The sequence below is a fragment of the Geotrypetes seraphini genome, chromosome 6, assembly GCF_902459505.1.
Source record: "Geotrypetes seraphini chromosome 6, aGeoSer1.1, whole genome shotgun sequence".
In the NCBI taxonomy this organism is placed as follows: Eukaryota; Metazoa; Chordata; class Amphibia; order Gymnophiona; family Dermophiidae; genus Geotrypetes; species Geotrypetes seraphini.
In genome coordinates, this window is record NC_047089.1 from 71,860,799 (window position 1) to 71,874,273 (window position 13,475).

General features: G+C 39.0%; 1 pseudogene; it reads left to right on the plus strand.

Annotated features, from left to right (window-relative positions):
* Window positions 1-507: 507 nt before the first annotated feature.
* On the plus strand, window positions 508-1,296 carry LOC117363051 (annotated as a pseudogene).
* Window positions 1,297-13,475: the final 12,179 nt, after the last annotated feature.

Below are 13,475 nucleotides of genomic sequence, written 5' to 3' on the forward strand. Positions count from 1 at the left end.
AGTCACCCAGGAGCAGATGGTTCAGTGTGAGTTATTCTTGGAGGATACTATTGAAACAGGATATTTAGAAAGTCCAAGTAGAGAGGTTCCAATAATGGTGAAAGAAAGCCAGGAGGCAGAGTAAAGACTCAAATTTTCCCTGTCTTATCAGCAGCCTGTAGTTGCAAAGAAAACCCACAATTTGAAGTGTCTGTACAGTATACAAATGCTAGATGCCTAAAAAATAAAATAGGAGAGTTAGAATATATAGCACTGAATGATGAGATAGATATAATAGGCATCTCAGAGACCTGGTGGAAGGAGGACAATCAATGGGACAATGTGCTACCTGGTTACAAATTATATTACAAGGATAGAGTAGATCAAATTGGAGGGGGTGGGAGTGCATGATATGTTAAAGAGAAAATTGAATCAAATAAAATAAACATTCTGCATGACATAGATAGCAGTGTGGAATCCATATGGATAGAAATTCCATGTGTGCTCTTTTACCCTATCAGCACCAAGATGGTGGTTGGTAAGAATAAGAGGTTGACCAAAGGAGGCAAGAAAGGCACCAAGAAGAAAGTGGTTGACCTTTGCTAAAAAAGATTGATATGTCAAGGCACCAGCAATGTTTAACATTCAAAATCTTGGAAAGACCTTGTCACTAGAACTCAGGGCACAAAAATTGCCTCAGATGGTCTCAAGGGTCGTGTGTTTGAGGTGAGTCTGGCTGATTTGCAGAATGATGATGTTGCCTTCCAGAAATTCGAGCTCATTATCGAGTATGTACAAGGCAAGAACTGTCTGACAAACTTCCATGGAATGGAACTCACCTGGAACAAAATGTGCTCAATAGTCAAGAAATGGCAGACCATGAGTGAAGCTCATGTAGATGTGAAGACTACTGATGGTTACTTGCTCTGTCTCTTCTGTGTTGGGTTCACCAAGAAGCGCAACAACCAGATCCGCAAGACCTCCTATGCTCAGCACCAGAAAGTCCGTCAGATATGCAAGAAAATGATGGAAATCATGACATGAGAAGTACAGACAAATGACTTGAAAGAAGTAGTGAATAAGCTGATTCCAGACAGCATTGGCAAGGATATTGAGATGGCCTGCTAGTCCATATATCCTCTTTATGATGTGTTTGTGCACAAGGTGAAGATGTTGAAGAAGCTCAAGATTGAACTGGGAAAACTGATGGAATTGCATGGAGAAGGTGGAGGTACCAGAAAACCCACTGGAGAGGATACTGGTGTTAAGGTGGAACGTGCTGATGGATGCGAACCTCCAGTACAAGAACCTGTCTAATGTCAAATCCTGTCCATACAATATCTAGCTCAGAAATAAATAGAAAAAAAAAAGAAATTTCATGTGTGAAGGTAAGGAATATAAAGGTAGGATTATACTACTATCCCCCTGGGACAAAATGTTTTCAGAGATTAGGAAATCTGGAGAATTGTGTGACAGTATAATAATGGGGGATTTCAATTACACAAAATTAACTAAGGAAAGGACACATAAACAATCACACTGAGCTAAAACTATGTCCTATAAGAAAACCTTAGAGGGATCCCTTTTAATACTGTAAGGCCAACCACACCACACATTCACACACGCTGTTACACACAACTCACAAAAAAAGTAAATAAAAAGCCTCAGTTAAGCATCATATGGCAAAAAACTCCACTTAGCAAAGAAAAAGAGATGAAAACACTTTCAAAGATATGGCTGATTTCAACAGTGGAACAGCCCTTAAGGCAGGGGTGTCCAATGTCGGTCCTCGAAGGCCGCAGTCCAGTCGGGTTTTCAAGATTTCCCCAATGAATATTCATGAGATCTATTTGCATGCACTGCTTTCATTGTATGCTAATAGATCTCATGCATATTCATTGGGGAAATCCTGAAAACCCAACTGGATTGCGGCCCTCGAGGACCGACATTGGACACCCCTGCCTTAAGGGAATTATCCTTATCCAAAAAAAGAAGAAATTAGCATGCCAAAAAAATAAAGAAATGTATGTGTAAATAACTGCTCATTGGTCAACCAGCCTATATACCGAGACCCTCCAAAGTCCCAGCAAATCCCACAACAACTTCTCTCAGCCACACACAGAATGGATACAAGCACACCCAAACTCATCCTTGCTATACTACTACTATCCCTCTTCATAGACAAATGGAAAACAGCAGGATACCACACACAGCCAATCCCAATCATTACAGTACCACACAAATCCGTTCTACAAACCAGGAAACTCCAAACCCCTAGAACCTTGATCCTCTGCTCACCATCCAACCAAGCAAGCATACCCACAATCTGGGGAAAAAGACATACAACAATAGCCAAGATAAGCTCTCAAAGACCTCAGACATCACAAAAAATACAATCAAATATAGCTCCTACCCCCTTCCCACTCACAAAAATCTCACAAATAGCATGTTCATACTTAAATATATGATCGGTAGGTCCAAAAACAGAACTAATCAAAGACTGGCTAATCAAAGACAACCTAGGATGCCTCTTCCTTACTGAAACCTGGCTCATATCCGACACAGACCCTCACATTACTGAAATCTGTCCCAAAGGATACAAAATTGAACTAGTATGCCGAGCTAACAGAAGAGGAGGAGGGCTAGCAATTATAGCAAAAAACAACTTCAACATCAAAGTCCTAGCCAAGCACTCCACCCCCCATTTAGACCTTCGAGCCTGCCAACTCTCTTGACACCACCCTTACAGGAAATCTAAACTGCCTTCTATGCTACATCACCCCAGGAAAATGAAACAACACTAAACACGAGCTAGAAGAGTTCATCCTCCAGAACTCTCTTTCCTCTACAAACAATCTGATCCTTGGTGATTTAAACCTCCATCTAGAAGACCACACCTCCAAACAAGTAGTAGATATTATATCATACCTCAGTACCCTATCGTACCAGATCCTCAACCCGGAACCAACACATGAAAAAGGTCATCAACTCGATATTGCAGCATACTCATCCCCAAACCTCAACTCACAAAACATCCAAATCACCAACGGCACCTGGCAACCCACCCTATGGTCGGACCATTATAAATACAACTTCACTATCAACTGGGAACATAACAAAAATAAACCCACTCCCCTCAAAACAAGCTCTATGACCAGACAGAAAATCGAACCGAACACATTCTGGAACGCAGTGGACCCAGAAATAGACTCCAGCAACCCTAGTGAATTCATAAACACCTGGCGTTCTCTCAGCGAATCGACCTTGAACAAACTAGCACCACTAAAAGAAAAAAACAAAATACACAGACAATCAGATAAATGGTTTGACACTGAACTCCTACAACTAAAAAGGAAATGTAGACAACTAGAAAGGGCATGGATAAAACAAAAACAAGAAATTACTAAAACAGAATGGAAAACCCAAATCAAACAATACAAAATCAAATTGAAGGAAAAACGCAAAGACTATTACTCCAACCTCATAGGCACCGACAAACCAGACACAAAAAAACTGTTCAACCTAGTAAGAAACCTTACCGACACTAAACCATGTCTAGCCACCCAGGAAAACCTAACACCTACAGCCTCTCAGTTAGCAGACCACTTCAAAAATAAAATCATCTCAATTAGAACAACATTCAACAACTCACAAAACAACACAGACATGATTCTAATAAAACCCACATCAGATGAAGCTATATCAGCTGACAGGTTCTGGACCGACTTCCCTACAACCCAGTGGACTGAACTGGACAGGCTATACAAAAAATATTGCAAATCATCATGTGATCTGAATAACTGCCCACCATACCTACTAGCAACAGCTTCCACCAACTTCAAAGCAAGCTACACATTATGGCTTCAAACCACACTCAGGGAAGGCCAGTTCCCACCAGAGCTCGGAGAAATTATAATCACGCCTATACTGAAGGATCCCAAAGGTCTAACAAATAACCCATCAAATTACAGACCAATCGCTTCTATCCCAACATACGTCAAAATAATAGAAGGACTAGTTGCACAACAAATGTCCACTTACCTTGAAGCCCACAATATCTTACATCCATCCCAATCCGGATTCAGAACCAACTACAGTACAGAAACTCTCCTGGTATCTCTACTAGACATAGCTCGAAGTCACCTCAGCCAAGGAAACAGACTGCTAATCATCCAATTTGATCTCTCAGCTACATTCGATCTAGTGGACCACTCCATTCTTCTCCAAAAACTAGACGCAATAGGAATTTCAGGTAAAGTTCATAACTGGTTCCAAGGCTTCCTTAAAACTAGAACATACAGAGTCAAATCTAAAGACATTCTATCTGAACCATGGTCCAATCCATGTGGAGTACCACAAGGCTCTCCCCTCTCTCCCACACTTTTCAACCTATTCATATCCTCCCTAGGCACCACCCTAGACACCCAAAATATTACTTCTTTCAGCTACGCAGACGACATAACCATCCTCCTTCCATTCGACATACACAACCCAATCTCCACAGAACGCCTGAAAACTACATTAGAAACAGTGGATAAATGGATGACAGAACACAAGTTGAAGCTGAACCCTGACAAAACCAAATTCTTATTACTAGAGAAGGACAAAAAACCATCCCTAACAGAACTGGAAGTAAACTCAATCAAGTACCCTATACAGAACTCCTTCAAAATCCTAGGAATACATTTAGACAGATGCTGCACAATGCAAACACAAATCCTAAAGGTCACCCAAAAAGCATTCTTCACAATGCGAAATTTAAGAAAAATCAGGAAATTCTTTAACAAAGACCAATTCAGGATCATTGTCCAATCCCTTGTGCTAAGTATTGTCGACTATTGCAACAGCCTCTACCTACCTTGCCCGACCAACACAATAAAAAAACTACAGACCATCCAGAACACAGCCCTCAGACTCATATACTCACTCAGCAAATACGACCACATTACCAATGCATACCTAGAATCTCACTGGCTACCAATAAAAGCAAGAACACAATTCAAACTCTACTGTCTCATTTTCAAAGTAACCCATGGCACGGCACCCAGTTACCTAATTAATCGTTTTCATCACTACCACCCACCAAGAAGAAGGAGAACACAGAACCTTTTCACCTATCCACCACTCAACGGAACTTGTCGTAAGAAACTCTATGACAACCTCCTGGGGACACAGGCAGCTAAAATAGACTCTGACATCTCAAAATTACTGACCAAAACAACAGACATAAAAGAGTTCCGCAAAGAAATAAAAACACTACTGTTCAAAAAATATCTCCCATCACTCTAACCACCACCCAATGAGTTCCCAACCAACGACTTCGGAAACACCCATCTATACTATCTCTTTGTCTGTGACCTAAAATGTACTGTAACTCTTCTACTTTACACCCGATTTAAACGATCGAGTTGCCATGTATTACCTCTGCAAAATGCATTATCTTCTGTTATATGTAATAACATCTGTGATAAGTATTATCTTCTGTGAACTTGAAGAATCATAACTCTTTACTGTTACTGTAATATACTCCTATCCTGAAATGTAATTCTACTGGAACTGCCCAGATATCTTCCATAATGTAATCCGCCTAGAACCGCAAGGCACAGGCGGAATAGAAATCCCTAATGTAATGTAATATTCGAAAATGTAGAGACAGGAATGTAGAGAGAGGAATTTATTCAGGAAAATGTTAAAAACACAACTATTTGTAGGTGCATTTCTTTGAGCAATTGTCCTTATGTAAAGATTGAATCTGTTTGTTTTGTTCCTATCTTGTTCTGATTTTTATAATATTTTATGTATGTAACTTTTTGTAAACCATTTTGGAAAAAAACAGTATAGAAATTTTAAAAATAAATCTATGAAGTCTCAAGCAATTAAAAAAAAAATGTGAGCAGAGAAATGAAACATCAAACTTAGCTGCACACCACTGCTAGAATTACCCCAACATTGACTGATTAAATGTTACATCGGGGAGTGCTAGGGAGGTAAAATTCCTAGATGTTATAAATGACTGCTTCTTGGAGCAACTGGTCCAGCAACTGACAAGAGGAAGAGTTATTTTAGATTTGGTCCTTATTGGAATGCAAGGCATAGTACAGGAGTTAACTGTGTTGGGTCCACTGGGAAACAGTGATCATAACATGATCAAATTTGAGCTGATACCGGGAGTGACATCACAAAAGAGATCTACTGTAGAGGTGTTTGATTTTCAAAAGGGTGACTATGATAAAATGAGGAAAATGGTTAAAAAGAAGCTAAAAGGATCAGTTGCAAAGGTTAGGACTGTAAATCAAGTATGGATGCTATTTAAAAATGCCATTGTGGAAGCCCAGACTAGATGTATTCCACGTATCAGCAAAGGTGGAAAGAAGAGTAAATGAGAGCTGGCGTGGTAAAAGGTGAAATAAAAGAGGCTATTAAAGCCCAAAAAAATCCTTTAAAGAATGGAAAAAGGATCCAAATGAAGAAACACAAGCACTGGCAAGTTAGATGCAAAGCAGTAATAAAGACAGCTAAGAAATAATATGAAAAGAAACTTGCAAAATAGGCAAAAACTCAACATTTTTTAAAAAAGAAATTGACCTAAAACCAAAGCTTCAAAATTTATAATTTAATTTAATAGTTACCTTTTAAATTACTCAACTTAGCTATTTATTGTTACTAGAAAGTTTTTTCCTTTTAATTCTTTTAATGACCTAAACAACATCAAACTCCAATCAATTATTATATTACCAATCAATAATAAATATTATATAATTTTTAATAGTTTATAAATATTTTCAATTTGTGAACCTCTCTTCCATCTACTAACTCACACACCATTCACACACATGCATTCACTCAAACAACCAATAGCAGCATTATGTGTAGCCACAATTATTGTCGTATATTATCCAATAAAGGATTTTAGTTAAACGGACATCAATTCAAAAAGAGGGGTATCAGTCAGAAAGTTTCTAAAACCAGCTTAGGCCTTTTCAGTACTGCCATACGCCCAGAGTGAAAAGGGGCATTTTTGAAGGAATGGTTAGGGCGGGAGGTAGGTGGGGTATGGGCCGAGTTAGACTTAGGGCCTTGTCTATCAAACTGCGCTAGCAGTTTGTAGCGTGGTGAGCCACGCTGAATGGCCCATGCTGCTCCAGACGCTCAGAGAGGTCCTATGAGCATTGGTAGCAGCGCGGGCCATTCAGCACGGCTCTCTGTGCTAAAAACTGCTAGCGCAGTTTGATAGAAGAGGAACTTAGTCGTACTGCAAGTATAACCAAAGGTTTAACGAGATTGCCTAGACAGAACTTATACGTAGTGACTCAGGTAATCTAAAAACAGGTCTAAAAGCCCCAAAGGTATCTAAAGTGACCAGATAAGCACTGCAGATACAAAGTACAGACCCCCACACACTCCCTCAGTGATCAATGACCCCTCCACACTGCCATAAAAATCAGAATAAAAACGTACATACCTGCTTGCAGAACATCAGCACCTGGCATAGAAAAGCTTAAGTAGTCTGGGAGGTGGGCTAGTGAACCATAGAGAGGAGGACCCAGGCCCATAAGCCACTCTAACCACTGCATTCATGGTGAAACATGTGCACCCATCAAAAACTCCCACAACCCTATTGTACTGCCATATAGGTGCCACCTGCAGCCATAAAGGCTATTGGGGTGGTAGACAGATGGGTATAGTAGGTTTTTGGGGTGTTTGGGGGGCTTACCATGACCTATAAAGATGTTTATGTGGCACCCTTTTTGTGAAGTTCGCAGCAGTGCCCTCTAAGATGCCCCACTACTCTGTTGTCATGTCTGGGTGGCCAGTCTATCACTTTGCTGGCCCTTCTCACATCGAAAAGGTCTTGTTCTAGGTGTTTTGGACTTGGACAAATTTTTGGATGAGAATGGGGCATAAAGATAGTCGACTTAGCAGTCTGGACAATCAAACAGCTGGACGTTTAGGTAGACAATTCTCCAAAAACAAATATTTTGGACGTATTTTTTAAGAATGGACTTTGGACATTTCTGACTTTGGATGATTAGCGACTTAGGCCCAAAATGGACTTAGATGTATTTTTTGATTATCCCCCCCCCCACACACACACACTTTTAATTAAGCATTAAAAATTTATTTACTTTAAACAGCACCGGAGTACACATGCTTTACATGGTAAATGCATGCCTATTTTGGAGATATTTTAGTTATTTATGCAAAGATGTGGCTGCATATAGATATGAATGACTTCTAAACACTGAATGGTACAAAAATATGCATTTTGAAATGACAGCATGAGGTACATCAAGTCTAATAAGAAAGGGAGATGGAATGACCAAAAAGCCTTGTTACAAAGAATGAAATGACTGTGAGGGAATATGTAGAACTAAAAGAGCACTGAAACAGAGAAAATGTCCAGGCATGATGATCCTACAACATTTTAAACTCAATGTTCTTATATGACAGAAAGCCAATATGACTGTGTAGACAAGGGAGTAATTTAGTCATAGCTGCTGACAAGATAAATAATTTGCGTAGCCATATTCTGAAGGATCTGAAGTGTTTCATGTGGGTAGGCCATTATACAGATTATTACAATAATCAATCCTACACGTCCAGTGAGCACATGAGTAGTTCTGCATTTGCAGAGTCCAAAAGAGATCTAATTAAATACATCTTTCATAATTTATAACATTTGATTAAATAAGAAGTTAGAGAATTAAATGTGAAATATCAATCCATCTTCACACCTAACATTATTTGATTGACACTCATAGCTAAGGGATGTTTAGGATTGAAGGGGATAGGGCAGACAATAGTAGTTTGTGAGTAAACCAAATGCCCTGATTTTGGTAACATTTAACATGCCACTGTGCTACTTGCTCCAAACATGAGTTAAAGGACTCCAGATTAAGATGAGAGAGATCATAATAGGCCCGAATTTGAATAGTATCAGCATAGCAAAAGCAGCTATAGCCCAAACTTTAGACGCTTAATAGAGGTGCTGTGATGACATTGAACAATGTTCAAGTCTTGAACAGAAAATAGAATGTTCACTTACATGTCCTTTATACGCACAATTTCCCCCATCTCGGCTGTCTGCATACAAGACCAAATACAAAAGTCTGCCCTCTTTAAACCAATGTTCTAATGAAATATCCAAGTACTTTCTCATTGAAATTTATTAGTGCAGAGCAAAACTAGTGAAAAGTGTACAGGTTAAAAGTGCTTGTATGCATTGTGATGGTTACACATAAGCACATAAGCAATGCCTCTGCCGGGTCAGACCCGAGGTCCATCGTGCCCAGCAGTCCGCTCACGCGGCGGCCCAACAGGTCCAGAACCTGCGCAATAATCCTCTATCTATACCCCTCTATCCCCTTTTCCAACAGGAAATTGTCCAATCCTTTCTTAAACCCCAGTACCGTACCCTGCCCTATTACATCCTCTGGAAGCGCATTCCAGGTGTCCACCACCCGCTGAGTAAAGAAAAACTTCCTAGCATTTGTTTTGAATCTATCCCCTTCTAATTTTTCCGAGTGCCCTCTTGTTCTTTTATGTTTTGAAAGTTTGAAGAATCTGTCTCTCTCCACTTTCTCTATGCCCTTCATGATCTTGTAGGTCTCTATCATGTCTCCTCTGAGTCTCCGCTTTTCCAGGGAGAAGAGCTCCAGCTTCTCCAATCTTTCAGTGTATGAAAGGTTTTCCATGCCCTTAATCATTCGTGTCAATTACAATTACACCAGTGCACTTTGAAAGTGAAGAGAGTACCTATTTTTAGTCAATTTTACAGATGCATGGGCACCTATATGTTTGTAACACTATGCTTTTTTTAAGGGACAGTCTCTGGGTGAAACATGACAAAAATGAAAGAAAATTAAGCTGAATATTTGAAATATTTTTGGAATTAAATAAGTAGGTATTTATAAACAGACCAGTGATGAGGGTAGAACATAAGTCTCATTGGCTATGAACAATTGGGCTTTGAGTGGCACCGATGAGGTCTTCTAGAATAATACACAAAACAGTTAATAGGAGAACTCATTGGTTCTGATTTACCCCCTCTTTTACTAAGGTGTGCTAATTGATTAGTGCGCGCTAATCAAATTAGTGTGCACTAAACGCTAACACATACATGTTATTCTAAGGACGCATTAGTATTTACCACACGCTAATTCAATTAGCACATGCTAATCGGTTAACGTACCTTAGTAAAAGAGGGCCTTAGACATACAGTATAGGCCCATATTCTACAAACGGTGCCAGAAGGTACCTTACGAGCGCCTACCTTAATTGGACAAAAGCCATAAATTTATAAATAATTATAATTAATAGTGTTATTTTTTTAAATATAGGCACCTAAAAAATTGTGCCTGTCTGTGACTATGGAGGTGCCTTATAATGCCTAATGTCACTGTAGGCATGACTAATGTCAGAAGTGGCATTATTATTTATTTAATTTTCTATACCATTCTCCCAGGGGAGCTCAGAATGGTTTACATTAATTTATTCAGGTACTTAAGCATTTTTCCCTGTCTGTCCCAGCGGGTTCACAATCTACCTAATGTACCTGGAAAATGGGGGGATTAAGTGACTTGCCCAGGGTCACAAAGAGCAGCGTGAATTTGAACCCACAACCCCAGGATGCTGAGGCTATAGAGAAAGGTAGGGGAGGGTCATTAAGGTGGGCAGACTAGATGGGCCGTGGCCCTTATCTGCCGTCTATTTCTATGTTTCTATGTTTCTAACCACTGCGCCACACCTCCTTGTCAAAAAGTGCCTCCATAGCTGCGATTCACATGAAAGGTAAATGCCGGGAATGTAGGCCCTTTTTTAAACCTTAGCCTACATTTTTGGCGTCTACCTTTCACAAATCTGCAATTCTATAAAGGGTGCTGTCGAATGATTGACTTGTGATCAACTGCCATTTTTTTAGGTGGCTACCGCTGATGGCTCCATTTATCAAATCCAGCCTATATTGATTAGAGGGATCCAGAGAGATATATAATTAACCTGTAGTAGACAGTTTGTATAAAATAGTAACACAAATCATTCAAGAAATTCTGAATGTGTGCCTTGATTGATGGTTTGGACATCACACCTGATCATGAGAAGTAGTAAATGGTAGTATGCAAATAAACTCACACATCTATTGTATATTGTATAATACATATACAGTATATAAAATGTGACTTCACCTATACTCTGCCCAGAATCTTCCCTGAGCAAGACTTCTCTACAAGTATGTCCCAACTTGCTCCGTTCATTCGTTTACACATGACAATTTTGTGAAGCCTTTCACATGCACAGACTATTTGGATATGTCTCGAAAATGATTAAGAAATAAAGGAAGAGAAAAATTTTTTTTTCTAGCAACTGAAAACCACAAATTACAGAAAAGACAATCAAAAACACAGTTCAGCAATCTGGTGATGTTCAATAATGTCTCCAGCGAAACTTTATTTCTTGGCAGATGACAGCATGCTACATCTTTTATTGCTATAGATGCTGTTTCTTCTATCCAATCTCCCCACCCCCAACACACATTACATAGAATTTTTTTTCTCAGTCTTTTATGGGAAGTCTTTTTTTCCACTGTCTGCTTTGGCCAATTTGCACAGTAGAGGAAGAAATGCACTTATATTTCTAATTTTATTTCTTTTTCATTGTGGCTCTGCATGAAGATTCTGATCTCTTGGGGTTTCTATTTCTATTTTGTGGTCATGCATTCTACAGTATATTTGTTAAGAGTCCTCCTGAATCCTACATGTGAGTCTGAAATGAAGTATTCTTTTAGCATGTGGCTTCTGTGTAGAGACCAAGAGTAATGCAGTTTGTTGTGTCCTCAATCTGTTCTCCCCAGCAGGTATTTTTATGTTTTATGGCTCACTGAATTTGCAGTTCTGCCTTTCAGAAGCTTGTTTTTTGATGTTTAAATATTAGGAATTTACTTCTGTTTGGATTTGACAGGTTTGCTACACAGGTGTTGAGTACATATTTGCATCACAAAGTATGTGGTAGCCGAAGGCTTTTGCTTCACTGCTCCTGAATTGAAACCAGAATTTGGAATTCTTGTTTGCATGATAAGTAGAAGGGGAAAATAGGAAGGAAAAAGAGGAATCTATGTCAAACTTTTCATCATTAGACACAGGACATTTTGAGCCCCAATTTATAGAGAATGACATGGGGTCAAAATTTTCCCCGTCTCCACAGGAACTCATTTTCCAGTCTCATCCCACCAATTTATTTTCCTGTCCCTGCCTCATTCCTGCAAGCTCCGTCCTCATCTACACAAGCCTCAAACAGTTTAAAATCATAAGTGTTCGAGGTTTGTGTGGTTAATGAAGAGCTTACAGGAATGGGGCAGGGTCAGGGGCAGCGACAAAACTAGCGGGAACGGAACAGGGAAATTGAGTTCCTGCGGGGATGGGGAAAAATGTGTCCCCATATCATTCTCTAATGTGCAATTCTGGATGTGCTCAGTTTCAGTGCTTTTTAGAAAAGGCTCTGCATTAGCAGAAGAATGAGCATGTATTTGTTGGTACTGTAGTGGAATAATCCATTGTACTTGTATAAATATACTTACACATTGAAAAAAAAATGAATGATATGAGTCTGGCAGTTTTATATATAGATATGTTATGCCATATTTTATAGAGCTCCATTGGTTTCCAGTTGAGACTCAAGCATTGCTCAAATTCTGGACTGTTTGTTATAAGGCCCTGTATGGCCAGGCTTCTGGTTATCTGGTGGATCAATTTACCCTCTTTGCTCCAGAACGTCCATTATGACATACATCACTATTTGTGTTTCCTTCTGTATATGGCTGCATCTACAAAAGATTCTTCCAATAGTTTGCATATCAAGCTGCCGATTGGGATGCCGAGCTTCGTAAATTGTTCTCCCTTTCTTCATCATACATGCATTTCAGAAAATGACTGAAATCAAGTTTATTTGCTAGATTTTTGGGAATCTGATTGTTGTTTTTATTATTTGAAACTCTGTAGATCACTGATGTTGTTTCAGTCTCTTTATTCATTGTGAACTGAATAGAATTACGAGGTTTTGCGATTTAGAAATGAAAATGTTATGTTATATAACGATGATCCCAGTAGATAAAGTTCAGAATATATTGGAGGGTATCTTTCAAACTAAAACATGGATGTCGAGACTTACTCCAGAGTTTTTGTTAACACTCACTACTACAGTATTAAAGAAAACTATTTTATGTTTGAGGAAGAATATTTCCTACAAATACATGGGATCGCCCCATCTGTGGCAAATATATATGTAGCCGACGTTGAAGAAAGTTATATCTATCCAAATCCTTTATTTCAACATGTTAAATTGTGGAAAAGATTTCTAGATGATATTATCTTTATATGGTCAGCTACAAAAGAACTATTAATGTTTGTTGTGTGGTTAAATATTATTGATCCATGTCTTCAATTTACAGTTACTATGAATCAAAATGTAATGAACTGTTTGGACATTCACATTATAAAAACTAA